We start from the raw sequence: 15,170 nt of genomic DNA on the forward strand, positions 1-15,170 counted from the left end.
AACATGGCCTATAATCCTGTTTTCGAAGTTACGCCAACAGTCAATATTTCATAAAGATTTAACATTAAGGAAAAAATCCATATAATGCGGTAATGACAACTAACCCTTCTCATATCAGTTGCATTTGTCTAAAAACGAACAGGCATGAGTTAACGAAGAAAGGTATATGTTAAAGCTACATCTTTATCACACGTGGAGCATTATACTTATGAAAGTAAGTAATGACATACCCCAGCCACTGTGGTGGGTGACCCTCAGCCTGTTAGGTTTCTACCAATATTGATGTCTGCTTACGTTTGTACAAAAGACACACAAGTTAATTGTAAATTTTCAATCAATTTAGAGTTAGAATCAGCACCACTGACGAGTCCTTGAAGGACAGCTGTATGGTGCAGTTATTTGTTTCTAGTGTACATAATTGTACTTGTATGTTTTGTTTTTTGATTCTGAAAATCTTTAACATCTGACCTGTGATGGTCGTGATGTAACACATTAATAAGTCATATGTAAATTGACATTGTACATTTACAGAATTCTAATCTACCCAATAATATTTGAAAGTGTCAATAAACAAGTTGTCTTGTTGGTGACGACATGGTATACATTGACGTTGAAAAGAAGCTTGTGGAACCATACGGCCCTTCATTATAAACTTGTTATTATAATATATTAGGATATTTGATAAGATTTCCTCATGAAACTTTGTGTATATGAATTCCTCAGATATATTTAACTGTGTTTGACAATTTTTTAAAATTGTATTCTCGTAAAGGTCAGTACAAGCCAGGAGTTCAGGGCTTTATGGTTTCCAATGTGATCTCATTGAGAAATATTCTTTTTCTTTGTGCTTTATGTTGGTTCCTCTGTTGTATGCCTTGTTCTCGTTTGAGAACGTGACTTTGCGTTGACCAAAGTTTACATGGCGGTGTCATCAGAATACGCTCATTCTTCCGGAACACCTGGTCTTATTCTCCTTGTACTTTTTTGCAGGAGTCACCGTGTAAGTCTTTCTTTTGTACATATTTTGCCCTGGTTTTATGGAATTTGAGTTTGAATTGTGATGAGATTGACATGTTAGTATTTTCTTGATCTTTTCATTGATTCTTTATATGCCAATTACAGTCTAATTAAGATCGGAGTAGAACTTCATTCATTGAGATATATTTAGACCTTTCAGGATTAATGTCGATCAGCAAAAATATAAAGATTGCGTAATGTAGCAGAGGATATATTCGATAACACTGCGGATAATACGACGGTATGGGTACTGTATGGATTCCAGCAGAATTGTTCTTTTATGTTAGTCTATCCAAACATGAAATTGTGTGTTTTTTTTACATAGATAAGCTTGAAATTAACTAACCAAAAAAAGCTTTTAAACATTTTTTCTATGTAAAATGTTATTTTTAATTTTTCTGCTTTATTGCTGAGATACTTTCTATTACAGCGTTGATTTACCAAACTATATTTATATAATAAAATGTGTGGAGGAGTGAAGAAAACCGTACTGTAAGGAGTGTGTGATGAATTACCTGTTTGTATTCCCGAGGTTTGCCGTTACCTGCATGTCACGTTTTCATTCAATCAGTAGTGACAAAGTTCTGAATATACACTTGTATATGTTAAAAAATCAGATATATGGAAACGTGGAGATTGATTGAATCATGGGCCCGGTATACCTCTCCAATTAGTGTTTTTGTTTCTTTGGGTTTTTTTGTTTTGTTTTTTGTTTTTTGTTTTTTTTTTTTTTGTTTTTTTTTTTTTGTTTTTTTTTTTTTTTTTTGTTTTTTTTTTTTGTTTTTGTTTTTTTGTTTTGTTGTTGTTGTTTGTTTTGTTTTTACTTTTCTTTCGATCACTTTGATTTCATTAGCCTCTTACGTCTCAGAATTGAGGCCATTGTCATCACTGATGAGTCCTGGAAGAAGCGCTGTATGCAGTTCAATTCATTGTTTGTATCCACTGTGTTTAACCCTATCTCTAAAAAGTGTTATTCACATGTGTCTTTTGTACAAACTTTTGAAATAATTTGTTTTTAGTGAATTTTTTATCCATTTGTATTGATCCTATTTTTCTGGGCTGGAGAATTGTGTGGGATTAGTTTGACGTAATCGAATGATAAACATTAGGTGTGGGTTCAAGCATTATGCTAGTCGTACAAAGCTAAAAACAACAATAGCTTCTGTCACAATTTATCATCTGATAAGTCACTCCAAGTATTTGCGTTTTATTTACGTAGGATTAAGTCTATCTGGCTGGTGTGACCATGTGGAGTAGAAAGCGGTTGATTCATGAGCACGGGGACTCATTAAATCTTAACGTAAATGCATTACACGAGTTCGTCTGTCGATCGTTTTATGGAATGTCCATCGTGATAAATAAAGTGTTTTTTGTCGATTAAGCCGAGGTCGATGCAACGACAAAGAGATTTGTATTGATCAAGTTAAAAATTGTAAAACTGATATAATATTACTTCATATACTCATTTTGTTATTGAATACGCTATGAACTAAACCCCTCTTAATGAAAAACGTTAGTTTGCCTGTTGGTTCAGTTGTTGTATACCTTGTTCTTACTTGTGAAGGTGGCATTGTGTTCTTGAGTTGACCATTATGTACATGGTGGATGTCTTCGACGAAGCATAAGACGCTTACACTTAATTACGATTAAACCAGAGCAAAATATGAAAGATAGACTAACACCAGGTGTTCCGAAAGGGTAAACGTCTTCTGCTTATCGATCGACACTCGTCATTATAGAATTGTATTACAGGTATCTTACGTGTATGGTAAAATATTGCCGCTATACTTGATCTGATATTAACTAAACACTTAACGTAGAAAAGGAATGTCACGTTATATTGGTGATAAAAACCCGAAGATAATACCAACATGTCAACATAAACCAAGCTAGTGTTTCACTCATCATCATTAACCTTTTTCTATAACATTTCCAGTTACCAACCAGGCATTTCTATAATAAGAACACAGTTTATTTTACTTTCGTTCGTTTTTAATTAAAAGAGTAATTTACTAGAGAAATAATCACCAAAGTTATATGGTTAAGATACGTAATGAGTTGTTACGGAGGTTATAGAACTGTGAAAATATCCATAGAAACATGAGGCTGTTTATAGAAAGAGGAAGTCCAATTTAGTGGGCGGGTACTTTTATCTAAACTGAATGATAAGCACACCGTTGTACATGTTGTTGTAGAGCTAGAACCAGAAGTGTCTATTTACACTTGATTTTTCCATTTGTTCGCCTACATAACATATAACCATTAAACCATATATCAAAATTTAAGGTGTAGTTTAATATCGTACCTAGATCGTAGCTGTGATAAACCTGACTTTCGACATATACAGTTTTAATGGTTGTCCTGACTTCTGTAATAGACATGGACATCTGACCCGAACTGTCAAATCATGGTTAGGAAAACCAGTGATTAGTTATAACTTTCAAAAATGAATCAAGTAAACTCGGGAACATTTGATATGAATTAAGCTATGTCGGAAACATTATTTATCATTGCATAGCTGTAGCTTTGTTCACACAGGCGAAATGGATATTTTGGAGTTCAATTTTGCTGTTGAAAGTATTTGATTTTTTCCTTGGCAACAATCTGAGTATTTCATTTACCACTTGTTGTAACTAATTAAAGTTAGAGTAACTGGACTCTGAGGAAGAATCTTGGGTAACAGAAATACAATTTGTTAATGATTATTGGGACGTTTCTGGTCACCATCGTAATCTCACAGGGAATATTCTATGTCCGTCAGCGATATGGCATTAGACATGTTTGTTCAGGACTTATTATGCCTGGTTGTTGTATCGTTAAAAACATGATTCCCATTTGATGACGTGTAATTACTTTGACCTATATATTTCTACATTAAGTTTTATATGAAGAAGGAGACGCTCACTCTTCCGGATAGCCTGGTTTTATCTGAATGTAAATCGCTGTTTTGTTTATATTTTGACCTCGTCTTACCGAGTTTGAAATTGAACTATTATTATGATGTAGCTTCAGCATTATTGTCTGAGTAATATTTCAATATCATTGTGGTTGGTCTATGGCCATATTCCATATCACATCAAACACAACAGGTGAAAATACAACTATATAACCAAGGCTGAAATCCGACAAACCCTGAATTATTCATAATACACAAGGTAATCACGGGCTATCCTATAATCCTAACTCTAAAGCGGAAAATTAGTCATAAATATTACATCAAATCCCACTTCCGTTTTATTTATTTTTGTTTCATATTTATTCATGCATGATATTAACATAGAATGTATATTGCATGAGTATCCGGAGGATTTCCGTATCGTTTTTCTGCTTATTTCTAACATGTTATAGAACGATAAATAGGCTTTAAATACGGGTTTTTGTCAGCTTTAGTTAGTTATATTAATCCTGTAGGTCAGATATCTCTGTAAACAAGACTTATTATATGATTTAATAAACACTGAACGATAAGACAGCTCCTGTATTGAAGATATTGTCTGTATCGTACAGAGTGTCTCACTGCTTCTACTACAGTATACTGGAAATTTCTGGCCCCGTTTAATTTTGCCCTTTTCGTCCATGAACAGTGAGGGTGAATTGAAGATGGAGAAGTTCACTCTTATAACCCTTTTATACAGTGTTCAGAGAGCGGCATGAACAGGGGGCGAATTCGTGTACCACGGTACCAGGGTGAAAAAATCTGGGGGGAATTTATCTCGGATACAGTATGACAATATTGTAATGATTCTGAATTGTCCCTGAAAATGTATTTTATCGGTTTGTATGTATCAGTATATTCTACTTAGACAAATATAGAATTTTTAAATGATAGATTTTGATTCATGACAATTTTTATTTCCAAGCATTTTAGGGACTCGGATGTTATTGGACTATTCATCAATCAGTCAATCAATCAATACTATCCTATAATATATGAGAACACAGCGTAGAATGTATCAATAATACATATGTTCATTAAGGATTTTATTGTGTGACAATATCGCACATGAAGCAATATACCACTCATAATAAACCCGAGTAAAGTTGTTTTCCAAGACATGAATGGATTTGTCATGCATACACAATGAGAGTGAGATATTGAACCTAATGGGAATGACAGTACTCAGGACTGGTATTGACCATATATGGTAAGGGTGACATTAATTAGGTCTGATACTGACCAGTGTTAGGGTGATAAATATCAGGCCTGATACTGACCAGTGTTAGGGTGACAGTTATCAGGCCTGATACTGACCAGTGTTAGGGTGACAGATATCAGGCCTGATACTGACCAGTGTTAGGGTAAAAGAACTGATACTGAACAGTGTTAGGGTGATAGATATCAGGCCTGATACTGACCAGTGTAAGGGTGACAGTTATCAGGCCTGATACTGACCAGTATTAGGGTAACCGTTATCAGGCCTGATACTGACCAGTGATAGGATGACAGTTATCGGACCTGATACTGACCAGTGTTAGGGTGACAGTTATCGGACCTGATACTGACCAGTGTTAGGGTGACAGTTATCGCACCTGATACTGACCAGTGTTAGGATGACAGTTATCAGGCCTGATACTGACCAGTGTTAGGGTGACAGACCTGATACTGATCAGTGTTAGGATGTCAGTTATAGGACCTGATACTGACCAGTGTTAGGGTGACAGCTACCAGGCCTGATACTGACCAGTGTTAGGGTGACAGATATCAGGCCTGATACTGACCGGTGTTAGGGTGACAGCTATCAGGCCTGGTACCGACCGGTGTTAGGGTGACAGTTATCAGGCCTGATACTGACCAGTGTTAGGGTGACAGATATCAGGCCTGATACTGACCAGTGTTAGGGTGACAGATATCAGGCATGATACTGACCAGTGTTAGGATGATAGTTATCTGACCTGATACTGACCAGTGTTAGGATGATAGTTATCTGACCTGATACTGACCAGTGTTAGGATGACAGACCTGATACTGACCAGTGTTAGGTTGACAGACCTGATACTGACCAGTGTTAGGATGACAGCTATCGGACTTGATACTGACCAGTGTTAGAGTGACAGTTATCGGACCTGATACTAACCAGTGTTAGGGTGACAGACCTGATACTGACCAGTGTTAGGGTGACAGACCTGATACTGACCAGTGTTAGGATGACAGGTATCGGACCTGATACTGACCAGTGTTAGGGTGACAGATATCAGGTCTGATACTGACCAGTGTTAGGGTGACAGTTATCAGGCCTGATACTGACCAGTGTTAGGGTGACAGTTATCAGGCCTGATACTGACCAGTGTTAGGGTGACAGTTATCAGGCCTGATACTGACCAGTGTTAGGGTGACAGTTATCAGGCCTGATACTGACCAGTGTTAGGGTGACAGTTATCAGGCCTGATACTGACCAGTGTTAGGGTGACAGTTATCAGGCCTGATACTGACCAGTGTTAGGGTGACAGTTATCAGGCCTGATACTGACCAGTGTTAGGGTGACAGTTATCAGGCCTGATACTGACCAGTGTTAGGGTGACAGTTATCAGGCCTGATACTGACCAGTGTTAGGGTGACAGTTATCAGGCCTGATACTGACCAGTGTTAGGGTGACAGTTATCAGGCCTGATACTGACCAGTGTTAGGGTGACAGCTACCAGGCCTGATACTGACCAGTGTTAGGGTGACAGATATCAGGCCTGATACTGACCAGTTTTATGATGACAGATATCAGGCATGATACTGACCAGTGTTAGGGTAATAGTTATTAGGCCTGATACTGACAAGTGTTAGGGTGACAGTTATCAGGCCTGATACTGATACTGACCAGTGTTAGGATGACAGTTATACTTGATACTGACCAGTGTTACCTGATACTGACCAGTGTTAGGGTGACAGTTATCAGGCCTGATACTGACCAGTGTTAAGGTGACAGCTACCAGGCCTGATACTGACCAGTGTTAGGGTGACAGACCTGATACTGACCAGTGTTAGGATGACAGTTATCGGACCTGATACTGACCAGTGTTAGGGTGACAGATATCAGGCCTGATACTGACCAGTGTTAGGGTGACAGCTACCAGGCCTGATACTGACCAGTGTTAGGGTGACAGACCTGATACTGACCAGTGTTAGGGTAAGAGGCCTGATACTGACCAGTGTTAGGATGATAGTTATCTGACCTGATACTGACCAGTGTTAGGGTGACAGACCTGATACTGACCAGTGTTAGGTTGACAGACCTGATACTGACCAGTGTTAGGATGACAGTTATCAGGCCTGATACTGACCAGTGTTAGGGTGACAGTTATCAGGCCTGATACTGACCAGTGTTAGGGTGACAGTTATCAGGCCTGATACTGACCAGTGTTAGGGTGACAGTTATCGGACCTGATACTGACCAGTGTTAGGGTGACAGTTATCAGGCCTGATACTGACCAGTGTTAGGATGTCAGTTATCAGGCCTGATACTGACCAGTGTTAGGGTGACAGTTATCGCACCTAATACTGACCAGTGTTAGGATACTGACAGTGTTATCAGTTAGACCTGATACCTGATACTGACCGGTGTTAGGATGACAGCTATCGGACTTGATACTGTCCAGTGTTAGAGTGACAGTTATCGGAACTGATACTGACCAGTGTTAGGGTGACAGTTATCAGGCCTGATACTGACCGGTGTTAGGGTGACAGTTATCAGGCCTGTTACTGACCGGTGTTAGGGTGACAGTTATCAGGCCTGATACTGACCAGTGTTAGAGTGACAGTTATCAGGCCTGATACTGACCAGTGTTAGGGTGACAGTTATCAGGCCTGATACTGACCAGTGTTAGGGTGACAGTTATCAGGCCTGATACTGACCAGTGTTAGGGTGACAGATATCAGGCCTGATACTGACCAGTGTTAGGGTGACAGCTACCAGGCCTGATACTGACCAGTGTTAGGGTGACAGACCTGATACTGACCAGTGTTAGGGTGACAGTTATCGGACCTGATACTGACTAGTGTAAGGGTGACAGTTATCGCACCTGATACTGACCAGTGTTAGAGTGACAGTTATCGGACCTGATACTGACCAGTGTTAGGGTGACAGTTATCAGGCCTGATACTGACCAGTGTTAGGATGACAGTTATCGGACCTGATACTGACCAGTGTTAGGGTGACAGTTATCAGGCCTGATACTGACCAGTGTTAGGGTGACAGATATCGGACCTGATACTGACCAGTGTTAGGATGTCAGTTATCGGACCTGATACTGACCAGTGTTAGGATGACAGCTATCGGACTTGATACTGACCAGTGTTACTGACCAGTGTTAGGTGACAGTATCACCTGATGACAGATATCAGGCCTGATACTGACCGGTGGTAGAGTGCCAGTATCAGGCCTGATACTGACCAGTGTTAGGATGACAGTTATCCGACCTGATACTGACAAGTGTTAGGATGACAGTTATCAGGCCTGATACTGACCAGTGTTAGGATGACAGTTATCGGACCTGATACTGACCAGTGTTAGGGTGACAGTTATCGGACCTGATACTGACCAGTGTTAGGGTGACAGACCTGATACTGACCAGTGTTACCTGATACTGACCAGTGTTAGGGTGACAGTTATCAGGCCTGATACTGACCAGTGTTAGGATGACAGTTATCGGACCTGATACTGACCAGTGTTAGGGTGACAGTTATCAGGCCTGATACTGACCAGTGTTAGGGTGACAGCTACCAGGCCTGATACTGACCAGTGTTAGAGTGACAGTATCAGGCCTGATACTGATCAGTGTTAGGATGACAGATATCAGACCTGATACTGACCAGTGTTAGAGTGACAGTTATCAGGCCTGATACTGACCAGTGTTAGGATGACAGTTATCAGGCCTGATACTGACCAGTGTTAGGATTTCAGTTATCGGACCTGATACTGACCAGTGTTAGGGTGACAGTTATCAGGCCTGATACTGACCAGTGTTAGGATGACAGTTATCAGGCCTGATACTGACCAGTGTTAGGGTGATAGTTATCAGGCCTGATACTGACCAGTGTTAGGGTGACAGTTATCAGGCCTGATACTGACCAGTGTTAGGATTTCAGTTATCGGACCTGATACTGACCAGTGTTAGGATGACAGTTATCAGGCCTAATACTGAACCGTGTTAGGGTGACAGACCTGATACTGACCAGTGTTAGAGTGACAGTTATCAGGCCTGATACTGACCAGTGTTAGGGTGACAGTTATCGCACCTGATACTGACCAGTGTTAGGATGACAGTTATCGGACCTGATACTGACCAGTGTTAGGATGACAGTTATCAGGCCTGATACTGACCGTGTTAGGGTGACAGACCTTATACTGAGCAGTGTTATGATGACAGATATCAGGCATGATACTGACCAGTGTTAGGGTAATAGTTATTAGGCAAGATACTGACCAGTGTTAGGGTGACAGACCTGATACTGACCAGTGTTAGGGTGACAGTTATCAGGCCTGTTACTGACCAGTGTTAGGGTGACAGTTATCGGACCTGATACTGACCAGTGTTAGGGTGACAGTTATCGCACCTGATACTGACCAGTGTTAGAGTGCCAGTATCAGGCCTGATACTGACCAGTGTTAGGGTGACAGTTATCAGGCCTGATACTGACCAGTGTTAGGGTGACAGACCAGTGTTGACATCAGCCTGATACTGACCTGATACTGATACTGACCAGTGTTAGGGTGACAGTTATCGGACCTGATACTGACCAGTGTTAGGATGACAGTTATCAGGCCTGATACTGACCAGTGTTAGGGTGACAGTTATCAGGCCTGATACTGACCAGTGTTAGGGTGACAGACCTGACAGATTATCAGGCCTGATACTGACCAGTGTTAGTGTTAGGGATACTGACAGTGTTAGGGTGACGGACCTGATACTGACCAGTGTTAGGGCCTGACACCAGTGTTAGGATGACAGTTATCGGACCTGATATCAGGTGACAGTTATCAGGCCTGATACTGACCTGATACTGACCAGTGTTAGTGTTATCAGACCTGATACTGACCAGGGTGACAGTTATCGGATACTGATACTAGTGTTAGGGTGACAGTTATCAGGCCTGATACTGACCAGTGTTAGGGTGACAGTTATCGGACTTGATACTGACCAGTGTTAGGGTGACAGTTATCAGGCCTGATACTGACCGGTGTTAGGATGACAGCTATCGGACTTGATACTGTCCAGTGTTAGAGTGACAGTTATCAGGCCTGATACTGACCAGTGTTAGGGTGACAGTTATCAGGCCTGATACTGACCAGTGTTAAGGTGACAGCTACCAGGCCTGATACTGACCAGTGTTAGGGTGACAGACCTGATACTGACCAGTGTTAGGGTGACAGATATCAGGCCTGATACTGACCAGTGTTAGGGTAAAAGAACTGATACTGAACAGTGTTAGAGTGACAGTTATCAGGCCTGATACTGACCAGTGTTAGGGTGACAGCTATCAGGCCTGATACTGACCAGTGTTAGGGTGACAGTTATCAGGCCTAATACTGACCAGTGTTAGGATGACAGTTATCAGGCCTGATACTGACCAGTGTTAGGGTGACAGACCTGGTACTGACCAGTGTTAGGGTGACAGTTATCAGATCTGATACTGACCAGTGTTAGGGTGACAGCTACCAGGTCTGATACTGACCAGTGTTAGGGTGACAGCTACCAGGCCTGATACTGACCAGTGTTATGGTGACAGCTACAAGGCTTGGTATAGATCGTTTATAAGATGACACTTACCGATCTTAATTGACTTTGTCTGGTAGCGAGGTGTAAATTATTGATACATCGTTTAGTTTCTTTCCTATCATCTTCACATGTCTAATATTACAATACTGTGAAATAAACATAACTCACAGGACAAACTGATATTTAGGCGCGGTAATACACGCGACCTATTAGTCTGTAGTTTGCGTGTTTGTTGGACATTTATGTTAAGAGAGTTATTCTATGTTGCATGCATCAGACGACAACTCACTTCCCCTAGCAGTGTTTTTCATCATTACCGACAACACTATTAATGTGGACGTCCCTTACCACAAAGACTTCATCATCAAACATGTACGAGAAGTATTCACTTCTCCTAAGGTGGCATCAGTCATCATGATTTTCTGCCGAATCGTTTTAATCTCGATCTAAATCTATGCTATCCTAGAGGGACAATGTCTTCCCCATATCAACGTACCTCGAAAAACGGCGAATAAATCGAAAAACGGAGGATAGATACATCCTTCCTTACATAATATACGCTGTTAACACGGTATAAGCTGTTTACATGGTATACGTTGTTTACACGGTATACGTTGTTTACACGATATACGCTGTTTACGTGGTACATGCTGTTTACACGGTATATGTTGTTTACACGATATACGCTGTTTACGTGGTACATGCTGTTTACACGGTATATGTTGTTTACACGGTATATGTTGTTTACACTGTATACGCTGTTTACACGGTATATGTTGTTTACACGGTAAAAGCTGTTTACACGGTATACGTTGTTTACACGGTAAACGCTGTATACACGGTATACGCTGTTCACGCGGTATATGTTGTTTACACGGTAAACGCTGTTAACACGGTATACGCTGTTTACGCGGTACATGCTGTTTACACGGTATAAGCTGTTAAAACGGTATATGCTGTTAACACGGTATAAGCTGTTTACACGGTATATGTTGTTTATACGGTACATGCTGTTTACACGGTATAAGCTGTTAAAACGATATATGCTGTTTACACGGTATATGTGGTTTACACAATATACGCTGTTTACACGGTATATGTGGTTTACACAATATACGCTGTTTACACGGTACGTGCTGTTTACGCGGTATATGTTGTTTACACGGTAAACAGTGTTAACACGGTATACGCTGTTTACGCGGTACATGCTGTTTACACGGTATATGTTGTTTACACAATATACGCTGTTTACACGGTATATGTTGTTTACACGGTACATGCTGTTTACACGGTATATGTTGTTTACGCGGTACATGCTGTTTACACGGTATATGCTGTTTACACTGTATATGTTGTTTACGCGGTACATGCTGTTTACACGGTACATGCTGTTTACACGGTATATGTTGTTTACACGGTATATGTTGTTTACACGGTACATGCTGTTTACACTGTTGATTAGATAAGAGTTTTTTCTAGATATCATGACTTTGATGCAAAGTGACAGAGAAACTCACACAAGGTTTTGAGAGATGCTGGTTGATGATGGTTATGGTTATAATGTGCTTTTAAAGCCTCGTACATCGCTGTGTTGTATGAAGTGAGATGTGTGTGATGTCCGTTAGTTTGCCAGGTGATCCCGTTGTTGTTTACACGGTAAGTGTCATTTTGAGAACATGGCATCACTTACTTGAAATGACCAAGGTTTACCTGGCAGAGTCGTCGATGAAGCAGAGGACGCTTACTCTCCCAGAACATGTTTTCTCCTTGCAATTCTTTCAGGAGTCTCCATGGAAATAATTCTTTGTTCATAATTTGCCCAGTTTCATCGATTGAACTTGAGATTCTGTCGGCGTATCAAGATTCTAACATGTCTTTCGATCACTTAAGATTTTCCTAAGCCCTTTTCGAGGTTTCAAAAATTGTTTCGCTCAACTGAAATCCAAATTTTTATCAAAAGGTTCTATTCAAATGTCGTTTGTGCAACTTCTTAACTAATGTCAATAATAACATAATAAAAATCAAAGCAAAACGAGACACTTATTGCAGAAACAATTATACGTTAAAACAACATGAATATGATTAATTTTTATTTTGATGTTTGATAACGAATGTGATTTGATCGGGTATTTACATACGTGAGTCAGGTTCCTACCATTTAATCCTCACGAACAGGTAACATGAGAAAGCCTACAGGAGGAAGGATCGTAACGAGTCGGTTTTTAGTTCTTCCTCAACACGTCTGTAAATCGTAGATAGAAATGGTTTTATTTACAACATGTCATACCACGGGGAGATCATCTTTCAGAAATAAGCCATCGAAACTGAATCGGTTTTTCAGAGAGGCTCATTAATGGTATTTGTTCTTTCTCTTCCATTTAACTCACAATATTTTATCGAAAGATTTGGTTTTCTGTAGAAATCGAAATCGCTCTCCGGACATTGATACAGGAGATGTCGCCTTGTCAGAGTGCTCAGTACGTACAAAATTGTTTTTTCTCGTCTCGTGATACAACCAATACTTAATCACAGAAAACACTAAGAAAAAACTACATGTGGGAATTTAATCACCATCAAATTCCATAAACTGAGATAAACACGACGTGGATATTTGTCTGTGATGTGGTGTTGTTGATGACCTGGAACTTTCGAAATAGAACAGATGACACTATCAGGGTTTCAAATAGAGATATGTTTATAACAGCTGACATTATCAACCACGTCATTTGTCGTTGATTGACCACGTGATAGAAATAAAAAAAAAATAATATCGTCATGATGATATTGGTTGTTAGTAGTCTCCGGGAGTCTACTTGGTAAAACAGTATTTGTCGACATGCCTTTTATACATAGACCGCCAAACTGCTGCACAGTGACAAATTATTATTTGTTGAATTAAAACTGAACTAAACTGAAATTGAATAAATATAAGTTAAAAGATATTTCTAAACGTTACACTCACGGCAATCTTCTGGATTTACAATGGTGAATTCAGATTGATTTAAACATTATATTTATTGAAGCAACGCTATTTGGACATTAACTTTAGCATTTTTACATATCCAGTTTAGTGTAACAATATTTTAAACCTATGGTGTTTCCAAGTCACAGCTGATTCAAGATCGGGATCCCAATTTCACGATTTTCATACATGATGTCTGCAACTGACAAACTCACAAAACGGGTTTTTGAGAAATGTCCCCGAGTTAATATTTCCTATGTTCATATTTTGCCATAATTTCATTGAAGTTGTGTTTGAATTAATTCAATCAATTTTATCATGGGAAAGTTGTTGCCATTTTGTTTTCGAGTTTTTATTTTTTCCTTTCCATTTTCTAAGGTTTTGACTGATCCAAGATATACCTGAATAACTGCCCTGAATTAAGAAAACGGGATCTTTCTAGAGGGTTTCACGTCTGATCACTTGATAGGTAGCGTGATAATGCTGTAATTGTAGATTGACTCGGTTTTGTGTCGATTTTTAAAAACATTTTGCTTTGTTTTTGTTTTTTGTTTTGTTTTGTTTTTTTGTTTTTGTTTTTGTTTTTGTTTTTTTTTTTTGTCATTTTCCCGTCTATTTACGTTATTAACATTCGTATTGAAGAAAACAAAAACAAAAGGATATGATTTTCAGGTTTAGATTGCAAGCCTGTTTGACTGCAACTGGTATAATTTCACCGGCGTTAGGTTTCGACCGACACAAATTAGTAATACTGGTCCAACACCATTTAAAATTGCTATTTAAGAGAAAATTGAATGGCATATTGACAGTCTCATTGAACAGGAAACTCCAACTGCTGTATTGACCAGCCTACCGACTGATACAATCTATACAGGGAGCACATTGTTTTAACTTCCTTGTATCAAGGTCGTCTACAATTTGTGTTGTTGAATGATGTCCTGTAATGTATGTAATCTAGATTACGGGTACAAAGTTTTACAAAAATTCGGTTATTGTTCTTAGCACTATTCCGTTAAGTGGGGATTAACGTTATTGTGGTGAATGACTGTAGAGATTAGCTAAAACGTAGCCTAATTTTAAAATTGACCAGGTAATGTAATGAAGGTGAAAACAACACTCACATATGTATGTAGTTGTATTTACCCGATGACATTTTAACCATCCCCTATCTGCAGCCGCACCCCCACTCTGACGTCATACAATGTGGGACAAAGCCTAGATGATAGAATAGCCTGTAATTAGTAATAACGCTGTTTGACTTTACATCTCCCTCATTATCTATGCATCGTGATAACTATGTAACACTCCTTTAATCTATAATTCCTGACAGTTAGTATCTTGTTTGTCAGTATTGTTCTATCATTGTTCAGTAAGCTGATGACACTATATGTACTACTTTCCACGACATATTTTAATGCTCCACTGGTGATGACGTGTAACATTGTATCAATCATAGACTACAGGATGGACATGACTTGGCAGTGAC

The sequence above is a fragment of the Ylistrum balloti genome, unplaced genomic scaffold, assembly GCF_031769215.1.
Source record: "Ylistrum balloti isolate Yb309-2 unplaced genomic scaffold, AGI_CSIRO_Ybal_v1 Utg370758, whole genome shotgun sequence".
Taxonomy (NCBI): Eukaryota; Metazoa; Mollusca; class Bivalvia; order Pectinida; family Pectinidae; genus Ylistrum; species Ylistrum balloti.